Here is a 27,576-nt window from a genome sequence, read left to right as displayed (position 1 = left end):
TGGCTCCTGACATGCTGCTGGAACCGCCCCTGCCTGGGCGGGCCCGTCAGCCTGGGGCACCTCCTCACCCGAGCCTGGGGGACGGGCCGGCAACTGGGAGGGGCTTTGGGAAGGAATGGGGAGGCTGAGAAGGGGTTGGAGGTCGTGGGGGTAAGTGGGAAGGTGTTTGGGGGAGTTTGGGGGTTTGGGAGGGAGGTTGGGGAGATTGGGGCAGCTGTGAGGGGTTTTGGGGAATCGTCGGGGATGTGGGAAGGAACTGGGAGAGAGTTTGGGGGCATCCTCGAGGGGAAGGGGGCAACTAGGAGAGGGTTTGAAAGGCCCTGGGAGGGCTGGAGGTAACTGGGAGGGGTTTGGGGGCATCTTGTGGGTTTTTGTGGGTCTGGGAGGCAGTCTGGGGGCCTCGGAGGGTTTAAGGGGAAGTTGGGAGTGTCCTGTGGGACCGGGATGGGATTTGAGGGTTCCTGGAGGGGCTGGGAGGGCTTTATGCCTTTATACTGCGGGCATTGTCTAGTATTGATGGGGGTAATCCGTGAGTTGACTGTTTCATAATCATCCAAATTTTAACAAGACTTTGAAGGTGGTCAACCTCAGTTTGAAGCAGCTCATTTTTAGCAACAAGTTTATCCGATTTTTCTCCTGTTTCCCTCTCAAAGGCTAACGATGACTTCAACACCACATTTTCTGATTTCAAAACAGTAGACTCAACATCAGAAATCCATTCATGACTTCCCTGTCACCACTCCATCCGAATGTCTGTGCACTCACTGTGACCTGAGAGAAACCTGCCTGTTTGCAGCGCACTGACTGGGCAACTTTTCTTTTTGCAGGTGGAAAAGGGCAGATAAAGAAAAAACAGATGGGTCCAGCAGAAGTGATGCTGCTTCTGTCAAAAGCAGAGCAGAGGCTGAAAGCACTTTAGGAAGTTGCTTACAGAAGCACTTGTGCATTCCAAGTTACAGCTCAGGAGTCTCAGTGACTTGTCCAACATGGGAGCTCCTTTTCCATTTCTCAACCCCCAGATTCCTCAGGAGTAGGAAACTGAAAACACTGACTCAGAAAAGCTCCATTCCTTCCTAATAATTGTGCTTTGTCCTTCCCATTTGACAGTGCTCTTGGAAATGTGCTGGTGTGATCTGGATCTGGGAGCAACCCTGACCTCCCACAGCCCTGACCACACACACCTCATCCAACGGCAGGAAGAACCTGCCTGGCTCCTGCTGGGGTTCTCACCACCCACCGACAGCTTCTCCCTGCAGAGGGGTGGGCAACTACCCAGGCAGGATGAGACCTGACCCCAGCAGGCAGCAAAGTCCGTGCCCTGGCACAAAGAACCCCGGAGCACAGGGACCCTGCTCTGCAGGACAGCCCCGGGCATCCCTGGCTGCACCCCCACCTTCCCACCCCACAGCCATCCCTGGGAGAAGGAGCCCACCTGCGCTGTCCCTCTGACGGTGCTGCAGGGAAGGCCTGCCCTGGAGAACATCCTCCTCCGGCGCAACAGAGAAACTGGGAGAGTCCTGACAGATGTGCAAGGCTGTGGGATGTGGCAGCTTTAGGAGATTCCTCCAGGAACACAAGCGACATTGCCCTGCACCTGTAGACTCACTCTGCAGAGGAGTGTGAAGTTGTGTCCCCAAGTTGTGTCTCAGTTGAACACCTCCCATCTTTCTGCTGCCTTTAACCTCCCTTTGCCTTTCTTCTCTTCTCTCGTGCCTACAGGCAGTGCCCTCGGCCCTGCTGGGCTGTGCAGAGGAGCTGCTCCTGGGCAGAGCTGTCTCTCTGCAGTGCTGCCCGCTTGCCAGGATTTCCCTGTGTGCCAGGAGCCCGGCCCAGCTGAGCAGCACAGCAAGAGCCAAAGGCAGCCCTATCTCTGCCCCTCTGGGTTCCCCACAGGTGTCCCTGGGGCTCCAGGGGAACCTGCTGTGGAACAGACTGAAGGAAACAATGATGTTCCCTCTTCTCCCCTCTTCAGTGACACTTCTTTCCAGCAGTGACATTTCTCCTCTTAGAAAATTACCAGGGTATGATGAACACCTTTTCTAGTTTCATCATTACACAGGACACCAGGAGGGTGACAGCAAAGGATCTGGTAACTCCCTGGCACAGCGGGGGTTTTCCTGGAGTCACACAGAGAAATGTGTCAGGGCTCTGAGAGGTGTCCAACCCTGAGTTGGACTGATGCACACACGGGGGTGTTCAGAGACACGAGTCCTTCCCTGGCACACACACAGGCAGTTCATTGCAGCAGGGGCAGTGTCTCCCTGGGCTCCTGCTACCACTCCCAGAACCTGGAGCCACCTCAGCCCCGTAATGCTCCCACCCTGCCCACTCCTACACTTCAGATGAACATTGGGGTTTTCTAGTCACTGGAACTGCCCAGACCAGCCCCTCCCTGGTGCCCCCATCTCCCTGCCCCGCCCCAGCCCAGCAGAGCAGCACAGTCGTTTCTGGTCCTGCAGCAAGAAAGGGAGGCAATAGAGGACAGGGACAGTGACTGCATGTCTGGACTGCTCAGGAGATCATCAGCTCAGGTGGCAGCTCCTGCAGCCCCAGGGTCAGACCCGCTTCCCAGTGGCCCAGGCAGCTGCTGCCACGTGGGCACAAGCTCTGCTGCCCAGGAGGGTCCTGTAGTGCAGGGCTTTGCAGATGGACATGTAGCAGTCGTAGGACATGATGGTGAGAAGGGCAAGCTCCGCTGTGATCAAGAAGAAAAGCAAAAAACACCTGTGCAGCTCATCCTGAGTAGGACATGCCCCTGGTGTTCCAGAGGGAATTGGCCATGGCTTTGGGGAGAGTGGTGCAGATGCAGCCCGGGTGTGTGAGGGAGAGGTGGAGCAGGAAGAAGTCCCTGGGGGGTGTGCAGGTGGTGGTGGCAGGCTACGGCGCTGAGGATGAGGCCGTTGCCCAGGAGGGCAGCCAGGGAGAGGCCCAGGAAGAAGCAGAAGTGCAAGAGCTGCAGCCAGGAGGAGGAAGTGGGGGATGGGGCTGCTGTTGGACATGAGCTTCCTCCGGGCATCAGGAAATGTCCAAGGAGGAAAAGGCAGTGAAAACTTTGGGACAGGTTTCCTAGATCAAACCCATGAATTCCTCTGAGCATCTACCCTCATCCCAAGTATCTGCAGTCACACATATATAGATTCTGGACTGTAGAAGACAGGCTTAGCATGACTTTAAGATGATTTCTTCTCAATTTTTTGATTTATTTTTCTACTGCCAGGTCTGAGAGGGGCATCGTGGAACCAAAGGAACCCTGAGACATTTCAGAATCCCACATGTGTTGGGTCTGTCTGAGCTGGAGTTCATTTTCTCACTGCAGGCGTCACAGTGCTGTGCTTTGCATTGGGAGCTACAAAGGGGTTAATCGCACCAGTGCTTTGGCAACTGCTGAGCAGGGCTGGTGCAGCATCTGCATTGTCGGCTTTGTCCCCTGAATCGGGGGCAAGATCATGGGAGGCGATACAGACAGGTCAGTTGAGCCAAATGGACCAAAGGGACATTGCAGAATATATGGCGTCAGCTCAGCTACAAGAGCTCAGGAAAGGAACAGGAAAGGGGGAAAATCCATTTTTTTACAATACATGCCTTCTGAGCGGCTTCTCTGTGTGGTGAAGCCCTGCTTCCCATGAAGTGACCAGGTATCGCTGCTGACAGGAAGTAGAGAGAAAATCTTTTTATTTTCCTCTTCCCTTATGCATGCGCAAACTTTGGCTTTTGCTTTAGTAAAGTGCCTGATCTCAAGGTAGAAATAATTTTCCATCTTATTCTGTCTCTTCTGTCTGGCTGGGAAGGGCAGCAATAGAGTAGCTTCGTGGGCACCTGGCATCCAGGTAAGGTCAACCCACTGCAACATTGCAGGGTCTCATGGAACCAAAGGACTGCTGGGAGACTGGGGGAACTCACGGAATCAAGTGGCCGTCGTGGCACTGCCGTGCATCATAGAAGCAAATGTTCCCTGGGAAACTACAGAAACCAGGGACTTAAGGGACATCATTGGGATGTGCGGGACCTCATGGAATTAAACAAACCGTGGGATGTCTTTGGAACTTCATGGAATCAAAGGGATAAAACAAAAGAATTAAACCCCATGACCAGAAACCATTGGATCGAACATTTCTTTAATATGCCAGCTGGGGATTCATGGGGGTACTCTGCCATGCATGAATCAAAGAATCAGTATAAATTTCGGAGTATAAATACAGTGATACTTGAAAGACCCTCCCCTTCACAAGCAGTCCAAAATTCTCTTCTGATTTTAGGGTCAAATAACCTCTTGGATTTTATTCGTGGAGCAAGACTGCCATCTAGCGTCCAATTCTTCTGGGAGGGGCAGTCATTTTCACAGAGTGGTCTTTCTCCCTTAGCAGGCCTCGTAGCATCTCTGATTGATCTATCCGACCCCTAACTCCTAAACTAAATGCTTTAGGAGAAGCTAAGACGTGTCTTAGAACTTCCCATTTGCTTAAACAATGTATAATTGACTTTCTTCTTAACAGAACAATCTCTTATTAAACAAGTTTTCTGAGGCCTGTAAGCTAATTTCTTGAAGATGGGCATATGATACACTCTCTATTAGTTTCCATGTATCATCTACATTCTCTCTCCTACAACTAATTGTAGTCTTAAAAGAAAAGAAAAGACTGCTACCATGCCAAGAAAGCAAACCCCTTTGTTGATTAGGATTTTTATCTAAGAAAAACTTCTGATTTATGAAGCCATTAAGGATGGAGATCCTCTCTCATTTCAGTGCCATTGTGACAATATGGGGCCTCATGGAACACATGGAACAGAGAACACTGCACATTCCCAAGCAATCAAGGGGCCATTGTAACACTCCAGGGCCTCATGGAAGACGGAGGCCCCGCAGAGAGACCTCAAATCAGAGGTTTGGGCAATCCTCAACCAGAGGAAGTTCAACAAAGGGAAGTGCCAGATTCTGTCCCTGTGATGGGGCAACCCCGAATGTCCGGACAGACTGGGAATGATATTCTGCATAGCAGCGCTGGAAAATGGCCTCTGGGGTCCTGGTGGATGGCCAGTTGGCCAAGAGTCAGTGGTGCTTTGGAGGGGGCTCACTGCTCGGTCACAGGAGGGTTTTCAGGCACACGAGTCCTTCCCTTGCACACAGACACAGACAGTTCATGGCAACAGGGGCAGTATCTCCTGGGGTTCCTGCTGCCACGCCAGGAGCCTGGATGCACCTAAGCCCTTGTGGGGTGCCACCTGCTCTGCCACTATCTGAGATGCCCCACCGCCTGAGAGATGGAAACGCGGAGCTCTGTCCAAGAGAAGCACATCCCAGAGCTGCACGCATGGGCTTTGCCGGGATTTAGAACCGTAAATGCAATGTGACACCGAGACACTCTTTGTCCCACATAACTTCACGGTCTCCCAGGAGGTTGATGGCAATTGTTCTTGCTCAGGGTCATCTCCCCACACCAACAGCAGGTGTGTGCTCAAGACTTGTCTGTGCAATGCAAACAGATACACGCTGTCTAGTTCTTCCGGTCTCTCCAAGGAAGGTAAAAGAATCTCTGTGTGCCGGGTGAGAAGCCAGTGCGGGAAATTGTGGTTCTATTGTGAGTGCCAAGAGCGGATGGCAGGTCTGTGATGAATGCCCTGAAGAGATGACCTGGGTTTTCCAGTGCACATGGCAATAGATCACACCCTGCTTTGGTGGTCATTTATGTCCTTCGGAGGTGACAGAGATGGGAAAGAGAATGAAATTTTTGAATGTGCCTCTGAGTGCCCCTCAACCTGCTGCAAATGTGCAGATTCCAGTACATCCAGTTCAGGTGTGAGAAGCTGTTCCTTGGTCCTCTGAGCAAGAAGAGCTGGACGAGGGACACAGCAGAACTCACTTACTGAGACTGCATCTCCATGAATCCCAAAGCAAGTGCGAGGGGTTATGCCACGTCCGAGTTTTCTCAGGGGAAGGTGTTTCTCCCATGCATTGCCTCCCCGTGGCACTGGTGCCACAGCCCCCGACAAAACCACAAGTGGTCTTTGTGCCTAGCAAAAGTACTCCTACTGCTAGCAGGGATGTTCCACGGGAAAGGCCAGGAGAGGTTGAGTCCGGAGGGCACTGAGCCCGGAGGGATGTTCTGCCTCTCGTGCCCCTCGACCATTCTCGCAAACCCAGCCCGGCCCCGCCGGTTCTACGGTGCAGAGCACAAACCGCTGCTTCACTGCCGCCGCTGTCGCCTGGCCTCCGCCTCCAACCAGCACCCGAGGAGAGCACGAGAGGCGCCGGCGCCTGTCCCAGCCCCGGGGCGGATTTGTCGGAGGGGGACAGGGGAGGAGGCGGAGAGGAGGCGGCCCACCAGGAGCAGAGAGTCGGGGCTGGCGGGGGCAGTGAGGCGCCGGGAAGCGGATCGGCGGCTGCGGCGCTGTCAGGGAGCGGGGCTGGTGTCGCTGGTCGCGGTTTTGATCTGTGTGCAGAGCTGGCGGCCGGAGACCGTATCCATTCCTACCGGCAGCTCCAGGGTCACAGCCCCGAGCTCCTCGTACGCGCTGCTAAATTGTCCAGAGAGCTGCGGGTGCCAACGGGGTGGCTGTTGGTGACGGGAGACGGTCTTTCCACCGTCCTCTGACTCTCCGGACCCCATCATGGGAACGCGGCTCTGTATTCCTGGGCTTTGGCGGACACGGACTCATTGACACTGTCATCTTCAGAGATTTCTGGGGATTCTCTTAGAAACAAAACTCGGTTAATTGGTTCTACGACAGAGCAAATTAGCACCCCTATAAAAACATGGCTTTTCATTCCTACACAGAACGCAGGCTTGGGACAGAATGCCTGAGTGCAAAGTGATTTATCCAGCACAGGGTAGGGCAAATCTGGGCATCCTGCAGTCAGCTGCCATGTGTGTCCCTAGCTTCTCTTGAGGCATCGTCTCCTGGTTACTCTGGTCCACTCCAGGCAGGAGCCGCGATTCTCTGGTTCTTGAAGATCTTTCTCTTTGGATTGCAGGAGGGGTTCTTGCCTTGCCTAGAGTGTGGTAAAGACAGAGAGTAAGAGTCCGCAAGATCTGGAGTGTCACTCGTCAAGGATCTGAACACTACATCTCGGACGTGTTCTGAAGAAGCTGTGAAGGCAGACAGTGCGAAGGAGCGAGGTGCAACCAAGCCAGACCAAGTGTTAGAGGTGGTGAGAGAGGAAAGCAAAGCAGTAAGAAAGGAAAAACCTCCAGCCATGTGGCCCTGGCCTCAGGAAGGATGGTTGCAGGACCATCCTTCATTAACCTGTCAGTAAAAATGTAGAATTCTCAGCTTCCTCTAAATGTGTTCTCTCTCCTCTGATACTTAAAATGGTAGAAAATTTTCAGGAGCACACAGGCATAAGGAGGGTGAAATCGATAATGCTCTTCCACCTGGGAAGCATTTGAATACCTCTGTTTCCTGTGGTGTGATGGGTGCCTGGGATCCCTCTGGACTTGGTTTAGGGAAGGGACTGAGTGTAAGGGTCTCCATCTGCCAAGCCTCCAGACCTTCAACTGCCCTGGGTGGGCCAGGGCTCTCCTAGCCCCACCACTCGCAAGCAGCACTCTGGTAGTTGCCCCATGTGCTCCCTGCATGTGCGTCAGGGTCTTCATCCTGATCCCTGCTCATCCCTCAGTACATTCCCTAGGGCATATGCTCTCCTTGCCATCGCTGGAGCTGGGATATACAGCAGCCCTGCTGGAGCCACGTTCCTCTCAGACTTTGCGTTTTCGCAGAAGAGAAAGGCAAATCTAGAGACACCGGGCTGCTGTCCAGCAGGGCTCATCTCCCTTTCCCAGGGAGCTGGGAGAGAGGCATTCTTCCCAGGCAGATGAAGAAGACAGGGGAAAAGCCACAGAAGCGAAGGAGACACGTGTTTCCCGAGGAAGCTGCAAGCAACCCAGAGAGCTGAGGACAGCACGGGAAGATGTGAAAGGTGCAGAAGTGTAGAAGCCCGGAGCTCCCAAAAGCACATCAGTGGGTGTGCAGCAGAGCAGGCGATTGCAACTGGGGAGGGGAGGACTGCACTGCGAGCTGACCGGGAACAATCTCTGCCCATGAGTGAGACCCCAGAGCCAGGCAATGCTCAGAATGCCATCGGCTGGGGGAGTCAGACGGGTTGTTGCTTGGGGAGGGAGAAACCCAAAGAGAACATTTGAGGTACTGAAAGTACAGTTCATTTCTCGACCCTCCCCCTCTAAGAGATTCGTTTCTGGCAGCTCTCTTCTCTCGGCTCAGGGTGGAGATTTCTGACACTCTCAGTAAACAGGCAGGTTCGTCTCAGCATGAATTTTGGTTACAGCGTCGTCACTTTCTGCCTGGTACACCTCCTCTCTATATCCCAGCTTTTCATAAATGCATTCTTTTTCCTCCTAGGAAATAGTCAACTGCCTTTTCAGGCCCCGTGGGGGGAATACAACTGAATAGAGAAACATCGCTGCAGATCATGTACTTGCTGTCTTTCATGGGTTCACTCCAGGTGATCTTACTTCTCTAAAGAAATAAAGAGGGAAAGAAGAGAAAGCTCAGGCCTCCTTCTCTCTCTCTGCTCGCCACTTCAACTTCGCTATCCCTCTCCGTCTGTCCTCTCCTCCACATGCTGCCACCAAAAGATATCTTGGTTCTCTCTGCAGTCACACATTTCTCCTTTTCTAAAGAAAATCAGGAGATCATTCCAAAGTTGCTCCAGGTCTATCAAACTCTTATCTCACTAAATTTATTAATGCATCCCTTTCAACCTGCAGGCTGCCTCTGGCACGACTTCCAGTTTTCCCCGGCTGGCAACATATTCAAATCTCTCTGTTTGCAGTGGGCCATGGCTTACGGGGGTTTCGATACACCGGGAGACCGATCGACGTCTGTGGGGAGCGGAGCTGTCAGCAGGAGCATTTCTGCTGGAGACAAATAGCACCTTAGTTTTAGACTTGGGCTGTGGCACCAGTTCTACGCCGTAACAGTGCATGGGTGAATCACCTGCCCATGAGAAATCACGGCATGGCATCTCCCACCCACTTTGGACCAATGGAAATACAGTCTCCGTGAAGAGATCCCAGTTGTGTCACTTCTGCTCAGAAGACTAGGAAACACCTGAAATACGTATGCTTGTCCCGAAAACAGAGAGCTCTAACTATTTGGGCAGCCTGCAGAAAACTGGAGGTCGTGCCAGAGGCAGCCTGGAAGCAGAATCTAAGTTTAGTGAGATGAGGATTTGATAGGCCAGGGGTAAATTCAGTGTTCTAGCACTGGTGCCTCTTGCACTGCGCTGTACTTTTTACGTCACTTGGTACCCAGGTACTCAAGCCTGTTCTCTTTGTATGTCTAAAAACCCTGTTTTAATAGAAGCGCTAATACCCAACTCGTCTCCATGACGGTGCCCGGAGAGCCAGAGGACGGTGGAAAGACTATCACCCGTCACCCACAGCCGCCCCGTTGGCGCCAGCAGCTCTCTGGACCATTAGCAGCTCTCTGGACCATTTAGCACTGAGGAACTCGGGGCTGTGACCCGGGAGCTGCCAGTAGGAAATGATAAAATCACCGTTTCGTATGTTGGCGTGTGAGCACTTGGTGATTTCACTGCTCTCGCTGATCTCTACCAATGGGTCCTGCTGCACCTGGGCTCTACCTGCAGACACTGGCAGGGAGATGAAGAAAACCGTCGGAAGTGTTTTTGCACTGGATGTTTTTTCCCAAAACAAAGGGCACAGCAGCAGTCAAGCCAATACGGAGAAGAATTTTAAGAGGATATAAAGGTGTGTAGTAGTTGAAATGTCCATTAATATTTGCTGGAGAGAGGTGAGCGGAAAAGAGAAGTGGATTGGTGAAGTCACTGAAGAATGAAAAGCTGCGGGATTAAGCCAAGAGAAGAGAGGAAGAAAAGTAGGAAAGCGGAAGGACGACTGCATGAATTCACTGAAGGACGGACAGTAAAGCAAGGAAAGAATAACGGCTCGACAAAGAAAAAAGCGATGATTTTTCCCAGGGAATACTTTATGGACCAGAGGGAGGGAGGGTTGGGAAGATAGTTCGGGAGAAGAACTTTGTGAAGAACCTACCAAACAGGAGGGCAACCTCGAGGAATATGCACGTCCACCCCAGGGGTTTGCCCCGGACCCTACGGTCTCCGGCCGCCAGCCCTGCGCACAGATCAAAACCGCGGCCAGCGACACCAGCCCCGCTCTCCGACAGCGCCGCAGCCGCCGATTCGCTTCCCGGTGCCTCGCTGCCCCCGCCAGCCCCGACTCTCTACTCCTGGCGGGTCGCCTCCTCTCCACCTCCTCTGCCTTCCTCTCCCTCCTCCCCTGTCCTCCTCCGACAAATCCACCCCTGGGTTGGGACAGGGGCCGGCGCCTCTCGGGCTCTCCTCGGGTGCTGGCTGGAGGCGGAGGCCAGGCGACAGCGGCGGCAGCGCGGCGGCGGTCCGTGCTCTACACCGTAGAACCGGCGGGGCCGGGCTGGGTGGCAGGGGTGGTGTTTGGTATCGAGGATCTTCAGATTGACAGGCCATGTGCTTCTTACACCGCCATCGTCTCTTCCCTCACATCTCTCTTTGGCACGTGGAGACTCCTGAATTGTCCTCCAGAGCAAGCGCTTGTGAGAATGGTCGAGGGGCACGAGAGGCAGAACATCCCTCCGGACTCAGTGCCCTCCGGACTCAACCTGTCCTGGACTTTCCCGTGGAACATCCCTGCTAGAAGTAGGAGTACTTTTGCTAGGCACAAAGACCACTTGTGGTTTTGTCGGGGGCTGTGGCACCAGTGCCACGGGGAGGCAATGCATGGGAGAAACACCTTCCCCTGAGAAAACTCGGACGTGGCATAACCCCTCGCACTTGCTTTGGGATTCATGGAGATACAGTCTCAGTAAGCGAGTTCTGTTGTGTCCCCTCGTCCAGCTCTTCTTGCTCAGAGGACCAGGGAACAGCCTCTCACACCTGAACTGGAGGTACTGGAATCTGCACATTTGCAGCAGGTTGAGGGGCACTCAGAGGCACATTCAATAATTTCATTCTCTTTCCCATCTCTGTCACCTCCGTAGGACATAAATGACCACCAAAGCAGGGTGTGATCTATTGCCATGTGCACTGGAAAACCCAGGTCATCTCTTCAGGGCATTCATCACAGACCTTCCATCCGCTCTTGGCACTCACAGTAGAACCACAACTTCCAGCACTGGCTTCTCACCCGGCACACAGAGATTCTTTTGCCTTCCTTGGAGAGACCGGAAGAACTAGACAGCGTGTATCTGTTTGCATTGCACAGACAAGTCTTGAGCACACACCTGCTGTTGGTGTGGGGAGATGACCCTGAGCAAGAACAATTGCCATCAACCTCCTGGGAGACTTGAAGTTATGTGGGACAAAGAGTGTCTCGGTGTCACATTGCATTTACGGTTCTAAATCCCGGCAAAGCCCATGCGTGCAGCTCTGGGATGTGCTTCTCTTGGACAGAGCTCTGCGTTTCCATCTCTCAGGCGGTGGGGCATCTCAGATAGTGGCAGAACAGGTGGCACCCTACAAGGGCTTAGGTGCATCCAGGCTCCTGGCGTGGCAGCAGGAACCCCAGGAGATACTGCCCCTGTTGCCATGAACTGTCTGTGTCTGTGTGCAAGCGAAGGACTCGTGTGCCTGAAAACCCTCCTGTGACCGAGCAGTGAGCCCCCGCCAGAGCACCACTGACTCTTGGCCAACTGGCCATCCACCAGGACCCCAGAGGCCATTTTCCAGCGCTGTTATGCAGAATATCATTCCCAGTCTGTCCGGACATTCGGGGTTGCCCCATCACAGGGACAGAATCTGGCACTTCCCCTTGTTGAACTTCCTCTGGTTGAGGATTGCCCAAACCTCTGATTTGAGGTCTCTCTGCGGGGCCTCCGTCTTCCATGAGGCCCTGGAGTGTTACAATGGCCCCTTGATTGCTTGGGAATGTGCAGTGTTCTCTGTTCCATGTGTTCCATGAGGCCCCATATTGTCACAATGGCACTGAAATGAGAGAGGATCTCCATCCTTAATGGCTTCATAAATCAGAAGTTTTTCTTAGATAAAAATCCTAATCAACAAAGGGGTTTGCTTTCTTGGCATGGTAGCAGTCTTTTCTTTTCTTTTAAGACTACAATTAGTTGTAGGAGAGAGAATGTAGATGATACATGGAAACTAATAGAGAGTGTATCATATGCCCATCTTCAAGAAATTAGCTTACAGGCCTCAGAAAATTTGTTTAATAAGAGATTGTTCTGTTAAGAAGAAAGTCAATTATACATTGTTTAAGCAAATGGGAAGTTCTAAGATACGTCTTAGCTTCTCCTAAAGCATTTAGTGTAGGGGTTAGGGGTCGGATAGATCAATCAGAGATGCTACGAGGCCTGCTAAGGGAGAAGACCACTCTGTGAAAATGACTGCCCCTCCCAGAAGAAATGGACGCTAGATGGCAGTCTTGCTCCACGAATAAAATCCAAGAGGCTATTTGACCCTAAAATCAGAAGAGAATTTTGGACTGCTTGTGAAGGGGAGGGTCTTTCAAGTATCACTGTATTTATACTCCGAAATTTATACTGATTCTTTGATTCATGCATGGTAGAGTACCCCCATGAATCCCCAGCTGGCATATTAAAGAAATGTTTGATCCAATGGTTTCTGGTCATGGGGTTTAATTCTTTTGTTTTATCCCTTTGATTCCATGAAGTTCCAAAGATATCCCACGGTTTGTTTAATTCCATGAGGTCCCGCACATCCCAATGATGTCCCTTAAGTCCCTGGTTTCTGTAGTTTCCCAGGGAACATTTGCTTCTATGATGCACGGCAGTGCCACGATGGCCACTTGATTCCGTGAGTTCCCCCAGTCTCCCAGCAGTCCTTTGGTTCCATGAGACCCTGCAATGTTGCAGTGGGTTGACCTTACCTGGATGCCAGGTGCCCACCAAGCTGCTCTATTGCTGCCCTTCCCAGTCAGACAGAAGAGACAGAATAAGATGGAAAATTATTTCTACCTTGAGATCAGGCACTTTACTAAAGCAAAAGCCAAAGTTTGCGCATGCATAAGTGAAGAGGAAAATAAAAAGATTTTCTCTCTACTTCCTGTCAGCAGCGATACCTGGCCACTTCATGGGAAGCAGGGCTTCACCACACAGAGAAGCCGCTCAGAAGGCATGTATTGTAAAAAAATGGATTTTCCCCCTTTCCTGTTCCTTTCCTGAGCTCTTGTAGCTGAGCTGACGCCATATATTCTGCAATGTCCCTTTGGTCCATTTGGCTCAACTGACCTGTCTGTATCGCCTCCCATGATCTTGCCCCCGATTCAGGGGACGAAGGTTACAATGCAGATGCTGCACCAGCCCTGCTCAGCAGTTGCCAAAGCACTGGTGTGATTAACCCCTTTGTAGCTCCCAATGCAAAGCACAGCACTGTGACGCCTGCAGTGAGAAAATGAACTCCAGCTCAGACAGACCCAACACATGTGGGATTCTGAAATGTCTCAGGGTTCCTTTGGTTCCACGATGCCCCTCTCAGACCTGGCAGTAGAAAAATAAATCAAAAAATTGAGAAGAAATCATCTTAAAGTCATGCTAAGCCTGTCTTCTACAGTCTAGAATCTACATATGTGTGACTGCAGATACTTGGGATGAGGGTAGATGCTCAGAGGAATTCATGGGTTTGATCTAGGAAACCCGTCCCAAAGTTTTCACTGCCTTTTCCTCCTTGGACATTTCCTGATGCCCGGAGGAAGCTCATGTCCAACAGCAGCAGGCGACCCTTGTATAACAAGGAATGAATGATGCTCCTCGTGCGGTGGTGAGACAAAGAGAAGTTTATTCAAAGCTCATGTCCAACAGCAGCTCCATCCCCCACTTCCTCCTCCGGGTTGCAGCTCTTGCACTTCTGCTTCTTCCTGGGCATCTCCCTGGCTGCCCTCCTGGGCAACGGCCTCATCCTCAGCGCCGTAGCCTGCCACCACCACCTGCACACCCCCCAGGGACTTCTTCCTGCTCCACCTCTCCCTCACACCCCGGGGCTGCCTCTGCACCACTCTCCCCAAAGCCATGGCCAATTCCCTCTGGAACACCAGGGGCATGTCCTACTCAGGATGAGCTGCACAGGTGTTTTTTGCTTTTCTTCTTGATCACAGCGGAGCTTGCCCTTCTCACCATCATGTCCTCTGACCGCTACGTGGCCATCTGCAAAGTCCTTCACTACAGGACCCTCCTGGGCAGCAGAGCTTGTGCCCACGTGGCAGCAGTTGCCTGGGCCACTGGGAAGCGGGTCTGACCCTGGGGCTGCAGGAGCTGCCGCCTGAGCTGATGATCTCCTGAGCAGTCCAGACATGCAGTCACTGTCCCTGTCCTCTATTGCCTCCCTTTCTTGCTGCAGGACCAGAAACGACTGTGCTGCTCTGCTGGGCTGGGACGGGGCAGGGAGATGGGGGCACCAGGGAGGGGCTGGTCTGGGCAGTTCCAGTGACTAGAAAACCCCAATGTTCATCTGAAGTGTAGGAGTGTGCAGGGTGGGAGCATTACGGGGCTGAGGTGGCTCCAGGCTCTGGGAGTGGTAGCAGGAGCCCAGGGAGACACTGTCCCTGCTGCAATGAACTGCCTGTGTGTGTGCCAGGGAAGGACTCGTGTCTCTGAACACCCCCGTGTGTGCATCAGTCCAGCTCAGGGCTGGACACCTCTCAGAGCCCTGACACATTTCTCTGTGTGACTCCAGGAAAATCCCCGCTGTGCCAGGGAGTTACCAGATCCTTTGCTGTCACCCTCCTGGTGTCCTGTGTAATGATGAAACTAGAAAAGGTGTTCATCATACCCTGGTAATTTTCTAAGAGGAGAAATGTCTCTGCTGGAAAGAAGTGTCACTGAAGAGGGGAGAAGAGGGAACATCATTGTTTCCTTCAGTCTGTCCCACAGCAGGTTCCCCTGGAGCCCCAGGGACACCTGTGGGGAACCCAGAGGGGCAGAGAAAGGGTTGCCTTTGGCTCTTGCTGTGCTGCTCAGCTGGGCCGGGCTCCTGGCACACAGGGAAATCCTGGCAAGTGGGCAGCACTGCAGAGAGACAGCTCTGCCCAGGAGCAGCTCCTCTGCACAGCCCAGCAGGGCCGACGGCACTGCCTGTAGGCACGAGAGAAGAGAAGAAAGGCAAAGGGAGGTTAAAGGCAGCAGAAAGATGGGAGGTGTTCAGCTGAGACACAACTTGGGGACACAACTTCACACTCCTCTGCAGAGTGAGTCTACAGGTGCAGGGCAATGTCGCTTGTGTTCCTGGAGGAATCTCCTAAAGCTACCACATCCCACAGCCTTGCACATCTGTCAGGACTCTCCCAGTTTCTCTGTTGCGCCGGAGGAGGATGTTCTCCAGGGCAGGCCTTCCCTGCAGCACCGTCAGAGGGACAGCGCAGGTGGGCTCCTTCTCCCAGGGATGGCTGCGGGCTGGGAAGGTGGGGGTGCAGCCAGGGATGCCCGGGGCTGTCCTGCAGAGCAGGGTCCCTGTGCTCCAGGGTTCTTTGTGCCAGGGCAGGGACTTTGCTGCCTGCTGGGGTCAGGTCTCATCCTGCCTGGGGAGTTGCCCACCCCTCTGCAGGGAGAAGCTGTCGGTGGGTGGTGAGAACCCCAGCAGGAGCCAGGCAGGTTCTTCCTGCCGTTGGATGAGGTGTGTGTGGTCAGGGCTGTGGGAGGTCAGGGCTGCTCCCAGATCCAGATCACACCAGCACATTTCCAAGAGCACTGTCAAATGGGAAGGACAAAGCACAATTATTAGGAAGGAATGGAGCTTTTCTGAGTCAGTGTTTTCAGTTTCCTACTCCTGAGGAATCTGGGGGTTGAGAAATGGAAAAGGAGCTCCCATGTTGGACAAGTCACTGAGACTCCTGAGCTGTAACTTGGAATGCACAAGTGCTTCTGTAAGCAACTTCCTAAAGTGCTTTCGGCCTCTGCTCTGCTTTTGACAGAAGCAGCATCACTTCTGCTGGACCCATCTGTTTTTTCTTTATCTGCCCTTTTCCACCTGCAAAAAGAAAAGTTGCCCAGTCAGTGCGCTGCAAACAGGCAGGTTTCTCTCAGGTCACAGTGAGTGCACAGACATTCGGATGGAGTGGTGACAGGGAAGTCATGAATGGATTTCTGATGTTGAGTCTACTGTTTTGAAATCAGAAAATGTGGTGTTGAAGTCATCGTTAGCCTTTGAGAGGGAAACAGGAGAAAAATTGGATAAACTTGTTGCTAAAAATGAGCTGCTTCAAACTGAGGTTGACCACCTTCAAAGTCTTGTTAAAATTTGGATGATTATGAAACAGTCAACTCACGGATTACCCCCATCAATACTAGACAATGCCCGCAGTATAAAGGCATAAAGCCCTCCCAGCCCCTCCAGGAACCCTCAAATCCCATCCCGGTCCCACAGGACACTCCCAACTTCCCCTTAAACCCTCCGAGGCCCCCAGACTGCCTCCCAGACCCACAAAAACCCACAAGATGCCCCCAAACCCCTCCCAGTTACCTCCAGCCCTCCCAGGGCCTTTCAAACCCTCTCCTAGTTGCCCCCTTCCCCTCGAGGATGCCCCCAAACTCTCTCCCAGTTCCTTCCCACATCCCCGACGATTCCCCAAAACCCCTCACAGCTGCCCCAATCTCCCCAACCTCCCTCCCAAACCCCCAAACTCCCCCAAACACCTTCCCACTTACCCCCACGACCTCCAACCCCTTCTCAGCCTCCCCATTCCTTCCCAAAGCCCCTCCCAGTTGCCGGCCCGTCCCCCAGGCTCGGGTGAGGAGGTGCCCCAGGCTGACGGGCCCGCCCAGGCAGGGGCGGTTCCAGCAGCATGTCAGGAGCCACCCCCTGCCCCGAAAGCTCCCGCCCGCCCTGGAGCCACCTCAGCTGCCCCTGCAGGGGAGAAATCCAGGGCGGAGCAGAGCAGGGGGCAGGGCCGGGCTGGGACCTCGATGGACGGGGGCACTGGGAGAGCTGGGGAGAGACCGGGATGGGCTGAGGGGGCACTGGGGGAGAGGGGAGACACTGGGATGGGCTGAGGGGGCACTGGGAGGGAGAGGGGAAAGTTTTTTGCCCCTTTCCTGGGCACTTGAACACCCTCTGCACCCCCGTTCCTGGCCGTGCCGGCTGTCCTTCCCCCCCAAGCCATGAACAGGTTTTGGGGCTCCCTCGTGGGTCGCAGCCAATAGAACGGCTCTGCTGGAATGACGTCATTGCCAAATTCTGCTGGGCCCCTGTCCTTGTGCCGGTGAGTCACCCAATAGAACGTCGAAACTTCCGCGGGGGCTGCCGGGAGCGGGGCGGTGATGGCGGGGGAGGGGAGGATCGGGATTGACCCCGATTGGTCCCGATCGATCCCGGCCCCAGGGTCTCCCCCCGCCGCGCTGTTTTTCACGTGCGGCCCCAACGAGGCCATGGTGGTGTGGGGTGAGTTCAGGGGGTCCGGGGGCTCCTGGTGACCCCTCCGAATCTCCCCCAAGACTCTCGGGAACTGCCCAGATCCCCCCAAGAATCCTGGGGACCCTCCGCCTTTCCCCCTCCTCCCCCAAATCTCCTGTGCATCCCCTTAAGCCTTGAAAATCTCCTGGGACCACCTCAGACCCCCAGACTCCCTCCTGGGGACCCCCAAACACTCTTCAGGACTCCGGGGTCCCTCCCGACCCTTGGGCAGGGCCCGGTGCTGCTGCTGGGGCAGGGGGTGAGGCCTTGCCGCCTGCCAGCTGCCTGGGCCCCTGTCCTTGCTGCGCCACATCCCCGAGGCTCCATCCCCGCTCCCCCAGCGCCAGCTCGCTCCTTCCCAGCCCCAACCAAGCCCTTCTCTGTGTCCTCCTGCAGGCCATGGCTTTCACAACATTCCTTTTGGTGCTTGTGCAAAGCATCATCCAGTCCCTGCAGGCGGTCGGGGAGGGGCTGCACAAGACTCAGTGAGCTTGGAGGTCTTTTCCAAGCTGAAGGACTCTTGGATTCTGTGATTGTGTGCTGGATTCAGCTGGGTCCGTGTTAGCAGCATTAGTTTGCTCCCAAAGTTTCCTCGCTGTCAGCTCTTGTGGCCTAAGGCTTGAGCTCCTTTAGCTCCTTGTGCTGAGCTACTGATGGGAAAGGAGAGGCCTCTGCGAGCAGATTCCTGGTGTTCCCTGTAGAACAGTGAGGGGGAAGGTGTAGTCAAGTGGGAAGAGGAGTACTGTTTGTGTGTGGCCTCCTATGTGGCCTTGGCGCCTTTGAGGGGCTTGACGGAGAAAAGAGCTTTGTTAAAGTGAGAAGTGAAATAGTGTGTTGGCTGTTCTCTCTGCAGGGAGAAGCTGTCGGTGGGGGAGGGGTCACAGAGTGGGGGAGAGGCTGTAAAGTGGGAGAGGGGCCACCGTGTGGGAGAGGGGTCACAGAATGGGGGAAGGGTCTGAGAGTGGGGGAGGGGCCATAAAGTGGATGAGGGGCCATAGAGTGGGGGAGGAGTCAGAGAGTGGGGGAGGGGCCATGAAGTGGGAGAGGGGTCACAGAGTGGGGTAGGGGCTACAGAATGGGGTAGGGGCCACAGAATGGGGAAGGGACCATAAAGTGTGGGAGGGGCAATGGGGTGGGGGAGGGGTCACAGCCTGGACTTGGGGGGTCAGGGCAGTGACCTCGGGGAGGGGGAGGGGTCAGGGCATGGGGTAGGGGTCTCACCTGATCCCGGGGCTATCGGGACCATGGCGGGGCCAAACCTGGTGGGGACACCCAAGTTTTTCCCAAATTTCCCCTCATTTTTCCCAGTTTTTCATCCATTTCTTCCAAATTTCCCACTCTTTCCCCAATTTTCCCCCCATTTCCCCCATTTTTCCCAAATTTCCCCATTTTTCTCAATTTTTCCCCATTTGTTTTCCAAATTCCTTCCATTGTTCCCAAATTTCCCCCATTTTTTCCCATTTTCCCCAAATTTCCCCCCATTTTTCCCAACTTTCCCCAATTTTTCATCCAATTTTACCCAAATTCCCCCATTTTTTTCTCAATTCACCCCATTTTTCCCAAATTTCCCCATTTTCCGCAAATTCCGCCATTTTTCCCCAATTTTTCCTAAATTTCCCCTAATTTTTCCCAATTATCCCCCATTTTTCCTGATTTTTCACCCATTTTCCCCAAATTTCTTACTTTTTTCCCATTTTTCCCTCCATTTCCCCTCAAAATCCCCCATTTCCCCAAATTTCTGACTTTTTCCCCAAAATTTCCCCCGTTTTTCCACATTTTCCTGGATTTTCCCCCAGTTTTCCTAAATTTCCCCCCATTTTTCCCCATTTTTATCAATTTTCCCCAAATTTCCCACTTTTTTTCCCCATTTTTTCCCCATTTTCCCCAAAATTCCTGGTTTTTTCCCCCCATTTTTTCCACTGGGGAAATTTGGAAAACTGGGGGACCCAAAAATCCAAGAAAATGTGGGGAAATGGGGGAAAAATGTGGGGGAAATCTGGAGAAAAATCTGTGAAAATGTGGGAAAAATGGGGGGAAAATCAGGAAAATGGTGAAAAATCTGGGAAAATGTGGGAAAATGGGGAAATTGCGGAAAATTCTGGGGAAAATGTGAGAAAAATCCGGGGAAATGGGGAAAAATGGTGGAAATTCTGGGGAAAATGGGGAAAAATATGGGAAAATATGGAAAAATGAGGAAAAAAAGGGGGAAAATGGGGAAAAATGTGTGAAAATCTGGGAAAATGTGGGAAAAATGGGGGGAAAATCTGGGAAAATGGGGGGAAATGGAGAAAAAATCCAGGAAAATGGGGAAAAAATTGGGAAAAAACTGGGAAAATGGGGAAAAATTGGGAAAAAGCCTTGGAAATTCTGGGGAAAATGGGAGAAAATCTGGGAAAAATGTGGAAAAAATGGGGGGGAAGGGGAAAAAATGGGAAAAATCTGGGAAAATAGGGAAAAAATGGGGAAAATGGGGAATATTCTGGGAAAATCTGGAAATATGGGGGAAAAAATGTGAGAAAAATGGGGAAAAATCTGGGAAAAATGGGGGAAAATGAGGAAAAATCTGGGAAAATGTGGAAAAAATGTGGGAAAAATCATGGAAACTGGGGGGAAATTGGGAAAAAATCTGGGGAAATGTGGGAAAAAAAGGGGGGAAATCTGGGAAAATGGGGAAAATAATTGGGAAAAAATCTGGGAAAAAATGGGCAAAATGAGGAAAAATCTGGGGAAATAGGGAGAAAATCTGGGAAAATGGGGGAAAAAATTTGGGAAAATGTGGGAAAATGGGGAAAAATCCGAGAAAATGGGGGCGAAATTGGGAAAAATCTGGGGAAAATGGGGAAAAATCTGGGCAAATGTAAAAAAATTGGGAAAAACTGTGGGAAAATGGGGGAAATGAGGAGAAATCCGTGAAAATGGGGGAAAATGAGGAAAAATGTGTGAAAATGGGAAAAAATGGGAAAAAAATCCGGAAAAATGGGGAAAATCGGGAAAAATCAAGAAAAATGGGGGAAAATCTGGGAAAATGTGGGAAAATGTGGGAAAATCTGGAAGAAAATCTGGAGAAAAATGTGGGAAAATCTGGGAAAAATGGGAAAAAATGTGGGAAAAATCTGGGAAAATGTGGGAAATTCTGGGAAAAGTGGAGGAAAAATCTGGGAAAATGTGGAAAATCTGGGAAAATCTGGACAAAATGGGGAAAAATCTGGGAAAATGGGAGAAAAAATGGGAAAAAATCTGGGAAAATGTAGGAAAACTGGGAAAAATCTGGAAAATGGGGGGGAAATGGGGAAAAATTCAGGAAAATGTGGAAAAATGGGGGAAAATCTGGGAAAAATGGGGAAAATGGGGGGAAATGTGGAAAAATGGGGAAAAATGTGGAAAAACTGGGTTAAACTGGGAGGAACTGGGAGAAACTGGGCCAGAGGGAAAGAGATGTTGCCATGGAAATGTGAGCCCGCCCCTCCCCCACCCGGCCCAGGGCCCACGGGGGGGGGGGAACTGGGTTAAACTGGGACATACTGGGAGTACTGGGGGGGACACTGGGAGTTACTGGGAGCTACTGGAAGCTACTGGGGGGGTCACTGGGGTTACTGGGATGGACACTGGAGTTACTGGGAGCTACTGGGGGGGTCACTGGGGTTACTGGGATGGACACTGGGGTTACTGGGAGCTACTGGGGGGGTCACTGGGGTTACTGGGAGTTACTGGGAGCTACTGGGGGGCTTACTGGGAGTTACTGGGAGCTACTGGGGTGGACACTGGGGTTACTGGGAGTTACTGGGATGGACACTAGGATTACTGGGAGTTACTGGGAGCTACTGGGATAGACACTGGGGTTACCGGGAGCTACTAGGAGCTACTGGGGGGGTCACTGGGGTTACTGGGGGGGTCGCTGGAGATACTGGAGGCATTACTGGGGTTACTGTGAGCTACTGGGAGCCACTGGGAGCGGCCCATCCCCCTCCCTCCCCAAGGTCACCCCAAGGACACGGAGGGGGGGGGAGGGAGGGAAGCCCTGCCCCCTCCCAGTCCCTCCCAGTCCCTCCCAGTTCCCTCCCAGTCCCTCCCAGTACCTGAACTGGTCACACTGGGAGCGGCTCCAGGTCCCCCCTCCAGTTTGGGCCCCCGGGGCTATTTTTGGGACCCGGTGACGTCACTGGGGGGGAGGGGCCTCGAGGGGGCGGCCCCTCCCCTCTCCCTTCCCAGTACAGACCAGTAAGGGACCAGTAACAGCTCCAGTGGGGGGGGGAGGGGAAGGAGGGAACACTGAGGGTGGGGATGGAGTAGGATGGTCCTTGAGCGTGGGGGAAGGGCAGGAGGTTCCCTGAGGGTGGGGGAAGGGCAGGACCGTCCCTGAGGGTGGGGGAGGGGTAGGCGGGTCCCTGAGGGTGGGGGAGGGGCAGGAGGGACCCCGAGGTGGGGGGAGGGGCAGGAGGGTCCTGAGGGTTGGGGAGGGGCAGGGAGGGACCCCGAAAGTGAAGGAGGGGCCCTGAGGGTCCCTGAGGGTGGGGGAAGGGTAGGAAGTTCCCCGAGGGTGGGGGAGGGGCAGGAGAGTCTCTGAGGTTGGGGGAGGGGTCCTGAGGGCCCCTGAAGGTGGGGGAGGGGCAGGGAGGGCTCCTGAGAGTGGGGGAGGGGTAGCAGGTTCACTGGGGGGAGGGGAAGGAAGGGACCCTGAGGGTGGGGGAGGGACAGGAGGGACCCTGAGGGTTGGGGAGGTGCAGGAAGGGGGGGGAGGGTCTTTGGGGGGGCCCTTAAAGGTGGGGGGAGGGGCTGAAAGTGGGTCCATCATTGGGAGGGGACACGCCCACCCAAAACCCAGTAAGTCCCAGTTGAGCTCCCAGTTCAGGGAGGGGGAGAGGATGCAAAAGACACGCCCACTTGCAGAGGCTATGGCCACCTTGGGATGGGACACGCCCACCAGGGAGAGACCACGCCCACCTAAAGAAGGGACATGCCCACCCCCAAACCACTAAGTCCCAGCTGAGTTCTGCCTTAACTGGTCCTTACTGGTCCCACCACCCCATTCCGCGTTCCAGTGACCCGTACTGGTCCATACTGGTCCTTACTGGTCTATCCTGGTTTATACTGGTCTGTACTGGTCTGACCTTGATGGAGATGCTGAAGTGCCCCCAACCCCCTTAACTGGTCCTTACTGGTCCCACCACCCCATTCCGTGTTCCAGTGACCCGTACTGGTTTATATTGGTCTATACTGGTCCATACTGGTTTATACTAATCTATACTGGTCTATACTGGTCTGTACTGATTTGACGTTGACGGAGATGCTGAAGTGCCCCCAACCCCCTTAACTGGTCCTTACTGGTCCCACCGCCCCATTCCCCGTTCCAGTCACCTGTACTGGTCCATACTGGTTTATACCGGTTTATACTGGCCCATACTGGTCTATACGGGTCTATACTGCTTTATACTGACCTGACCTTGATGGAGATGCTGAAGTGCCCCCAACCCCCTTAACTGGTTCTTACTGGTCCCACCACCCCATTCCCCATTCCAGGGACCTGTACTGGTTTATACTGGTTTATACTGCTCTACCCTGGTTTATACTGGTCTGTACTGGTCTGACCTTGATGGAGATGCTGAAGTGCCCCCAACCCCCTTAACTGGTCCTTACTGGTCCCACTGCCCCATTCCCCATTCCAATGACCCGTACCGGTCTGTACTGGTTTATACTGGTCTATACCGGTCTATACCAGTCCATACTGGTCTATACTGGTTTATACTGGTCTGTACTGGTCTGACCTTGACGGAGATGATGAAACACCCCCAACCCCCTTAACTGGTCCTTACTGATCCCACCACCCCATTCCCTGTTTCAGTGACCCGTACTGGTTTATATCGGTTTATACTGCTCTACCCTGGTTTATACTGGTCTATACTGGTCCATACTGGTTTGTACTGGTCTGTACTGGTCTGACCTTGATGGAGATGCTGAAGTGCCCCCAACCCCCTTAACTGGTCCTTACTGGTCCCACCACCCTGCTCGCTGTTCTAGTGACCTGTACTGGTCCATACTGGTCCATACTGGTCCGTACTGGTTTTTTACTGGTCTATACTGGTCTATACTGGTCTATACTGGTCTACACTGGTCTATACTGGTCTATAATGGTCTGACCTTGATGGAGATGCTGAAGTGCCCCCAAGCGCCTTAACTGGTCCTTATCGGTCCCACTGCCCCATTCCCCATTCCAGTGACCCATATTGGTCTATACTGGTCCATACTGGTTTATACTGGTCTATACCGATCTATACTGGTCTATGCTGCTCTGTACTGGTCTGACCTTGCTGGAGATGCTGAAGTGCCCCCAACCCCCTTAACTGGTCCTTACTGGTCCCACCACCCTGCTCCCCATTCCATTGACCCATACTGGGTCGTGGTGGCAAGAACCCCAGCAGGAGCCAGGTGGGGTCTTCCTGCCATTGGATGAGTGCTCTGGGAGGTCAGGGCTGCTCACAGATCCAGATCACACCAGCACATTTCCAAGAGCACTGTCAAATGGGAAGGACAAAGCACAATTATTAGGAAGGAATGGAGCTTTTCTGAGTCAGTGTTTCCAGTTTCCTACTCCTGAGGAATCTGGGGGTTGAGAAATGGAAAAGAAACTCTCATGTTGGACAAGTCACTGAGACTCCTGAGCTGTAACTTGGAATGCACAAGTGCTTCTGTAAGCAACTTCCTAAAGTGCTTTCGGTCTCTGCTCTGCTTTTGACAGAAGCAGCATCACTTCTGCTGGACCCATCTGTTTTTTCTTTATCTGCCCTTTTCCACCTGCCTGAGGTTTCTCTCAGGTCAAAGTGAGAGCACAGACATTTGGATGGAGTGGTGACAGGGAAGTCATGAATGGATTTCTGATGTTGAATCTACTGTTTTGAAATCAGAAAATGTGGTGCTGAAGTCATCGTTAGCCTTTGAGAGGGAAACAGGAGAAAAATCGGATAAACTTGTTGCTAAAAATGAGCTGCTTCAAACTGAGGTTGACCACCTTCAAAGTCTTGTTGCGCCAGAGTGCAGAGAGAAAACTGTTGCTAAAAAAACAGGCTCCTGGTTTGGTCAGGCAACTTCATAAACCAGTGTCTTACCCTGGCATTGAGACTTGGGAAACCACAGAGAACCCTGATTCTAAGTCTCAGGAGAGAAAGAAACAAGGAGAATTTGAAGTTCAACTGATGTTTCTAGAGTCTCCCAGCTTTCCTCACATTCATGAAAATAGACTGAGTGATCCCTGTGATAATGAACAAAGGGAAGATTATTCTTTACCTCCCTCAATTTCCTTTGTGCCTGATACTGAATCCACTAAAAAACCTTGGACTCAAAAAGAGAACCCGACCCAGAAAACAATTCATTCTGATTCAAGTGGTTAAAGAGCAGAAGCATTATGGCGATAAACCTGGACAAATTAAAAGCCAACCAGTGAAATCCTATCAATATATCACATACCTTGGGATTCCACTTTGTTCTCATCAACAGTTAATACAATTTCCAATGAATATGGGGACAAAATGTTCGCAGCAAAATACCAAAGATGGGATTAAAACCCAGACGAAAAAGAATTAAAATCACTGGAGAAAAAGAAGAAACCAGTCTTCAACCAAGAGCTTCACCCTGTTACTGTTTTGTTGATATTACCTTTTTGCTTTTTATTCTAATAATCATATTGTATGTTAAAATTTGGATGATTATGAAACAGTCAGCTCACTGATTACCCCCATCAATACTAGACGATGCCCGCAGTATACACCCGTCCCAGCCCCTCCAGGAGCCCTCAAATCCCATCCTGGTCCCAAAGGACACTCCCAACTTCCCCTCAAACACTCCGAGGCCCCCAGATTGACTCCCAGATCCAGAAAACTCTTGCTGCCTGCCCATGGAGTGCCCAGTGTGGCCCACCAACTGCAGCACAAAGCCAAAGCTTCCAGGCTTTCTTTCCTGGGAATTAGGGCTGTTGTTTCCTATTTTCAGCCATGCCTCCCAACTGATAGCCCAACTCCCAAACTGCTAGCATGCCTGTTGATACAGAATTGTTAAAATAAACCTTGCCAGTATATGTTTTCAGACACCGATTATTTAGTGTCGTTTCACTTTAATCCACCCCAAGGGAATTATTAATAAAAACCTGAGTTACCCCCTCTCCCCTTTTCCTGGGGCGGGTTGTAACACCAATCAGCACTGACTCCGCCCAGTAGGCATAGCAAAGGAAGTTTCCTTTTGGTTTAGGGTTTAGTGTTAGGGTTAGGGTTAGGGTTTAAGGTTAGGGTTAGGGTTAGGGTTAGGGTTAGGTTTTGAGTTAGGGTTAGGGTTAGAAAGGGTTAGGGTTAGGGTTAGGAAATTTAGGGTTAGAGTTAGAGTTAGCAAAAGTTAGGGTTAGGGTTAGGGTTAGGTTTAGGGTTAGCAAAAGACAGGGTTACTGTAAGGGTTAGGGTTAGGGTTAGGTTAGGGTTAGGGGTATGGGTAAGGGTTAGGGTTAGGAAGAATTTGTCTCAGTGCGCGATCTAACAATCGCGGTTTTAGCCCATTCCGGACACGCAGCGGTGCCCAATAAGCCCCTCTCAGGCTATAAGCCCAATTAATTGCCCACCGCTGTCAGAATCTTTTGCTTTTTCTCTTGGGTCTCTGCTTTTGCTGTTGCTGTTCAGTTGCGTGTCTGGCAGAATACCCACCGCCTGTCCGGTATGTACTCTGCTTCTATAGAGCACTGTCCCCTAACCCCAACATTAAAAGAGAGACTGCAAGCTATGCGCAAACCCTGTTCCCTAACCCTAACCCTAACCAAGAGACTGCAAGCTATGCGCAAACCTTTTTCCCTAACCCTAACCTTAAAAGTGAGAATGCAAGCTATGCGCAAACCTTTTTCCCTAACCCTAACCTTAAAAGTGAGAATGCAAACTATGCGCAAACCCTTTTCCCTAACCCTAACCCTAAAAACGAGACTGCAAGTTATGCGCAAACCCTCTTCCCTAACCCTAATCTTAAAAAAGAGACTGCAAACTATGCGCAAACCCTTTTCTCCGAACCTAACCTTAAAAAAGAGACTGCAAGCTATGCGCAAACCCGATTCCCTGACCCTAATCCTAAAAAAGCGAATGCAAGCTATGTGCAAACCCTGTTCCCTAACCTTAACCTTAAAAAAGAGACTGCAAGCTATGCACAAAACCAGTTCCCTAACCCTAACTTTAAAAAAGAGACTGCAAGCTACTAGGGTTAGGGTTAGGGTTAGGGTAAGGGTTAGGGTTGGGGTTAGGGTTTAGGGTTAGGGTTAGGGTTAGGGTAAGGGTTAGGGGTTAGGTTTGGGGTTAGGGTTAGGGTTAGTCAGAATCTGTCTCAATGTGCGATCTAACTATCGCGGGTTTACCCCATTCCAGGAACGCAGTGGTACCCAGTAAACCCCTCTCGGGCTATAAGCCCGATTCAGTGCCCACCGCTGTCAGAATCTTTTGCTTTTTCTCTTGGGTCTCTGCTTTTGCTGTTGCTGTTCTGTTGCGTGTCTGGCAGAATACCCACCGCCCGTCCGGTATGTACTCTGCTTCTATAGAGCACTGGCCCCTCCCACTGGTTGGAGTCAAGAGGTGGAGTCCGTGTTGATTGTTCTGCGTCACTGGCTCCGCCTCCTGGGCGGAGTCAGTGCTGATTGGTGTTACAACCCGCCCCAGGAAAAGGGGAGAGGGGGTAACTCAGGTTTTTATTCATAATTCCCTTGGGGTGGATTAAAGTGAAACGACACTAAATAATCGGTGTCTGAAAACATATACTGGCAAGGTTTATTTTAACAATTCTGTATCAACAGGCATGCTAGCAGTTTGGGTGCTGTCATACCACAATGTGACACAGAGATAACCTTTGGGGGGGGGAAAGAAAATGCATAGGGGAGAGAAAGGCAGGAGAAGAGCAAGGGAGAGTAAGAGAAAGAAAAGCTGAGAGTGGACAGATGTATATAGTCACCGCCCACGGGGTCCAGCAATACTTCCATGTCTGTCAGTTGAAGTGGTGGCCTTGATCTGCCGGGGGTGAAGGAGGGAAGTCCCCATACTCCAAGAAGTATAGCCATGATTAGTGTCACGGACCTTGCCTCGAGCCTCCAACATCTCGAGGGTTGCAGTCTCTCTTCTAAGGTTAGGGAACAGGCTTTGGGCATAGCTTGCAGTTACTGTGTGGACCAATTGTCAGAGACTGAA

The 27,576-nt window shown here is 52.2% G+C and overlaps 1 long non-coding RNA gene across 1 annotated transcript; it reads left to right on the top strand.

Annotated features, from left to right (window-relative positions):
• Nucleotides 1-15: 15 nt before the first annotated feature.
• On the top strand, nt 16-25,335 carry LOC127462723 (uncharacterized). The gene is made up of 3 exons (XR_007900535.1): nt 16-428; nt 16,922-17,195; nt 24,120-25,335. It is a non-coding gene; the product is annotated as an uncharacterized LOC127462723 (long non-coding RNA).
• The last annotated feature ends 2,241 nt before the right edge of the window (nt 25,336-27,576 follow it).

This window comes from Manacus candei, unplaced genomic scaffold, assembly GCF_025592945.1.
Source record: "Manacus candei isolate 608988 ecotype Guabito, Panama unplaced genomic scaffold, ASM2559294v1 h1tg000137l, whole genome shotgun sequence".
Classification (NCBI taxonomy): Eukaryota; Metazoa; Chordata; class Aves; order Passeriformes; family Pipridae; genus Manacus; species Manacus candei.
The sequence above is the reverse complement of the archived record's forward strand: the minus strand, read 5'-3'. Positions and strand labels throughout refer to the sequence as shown.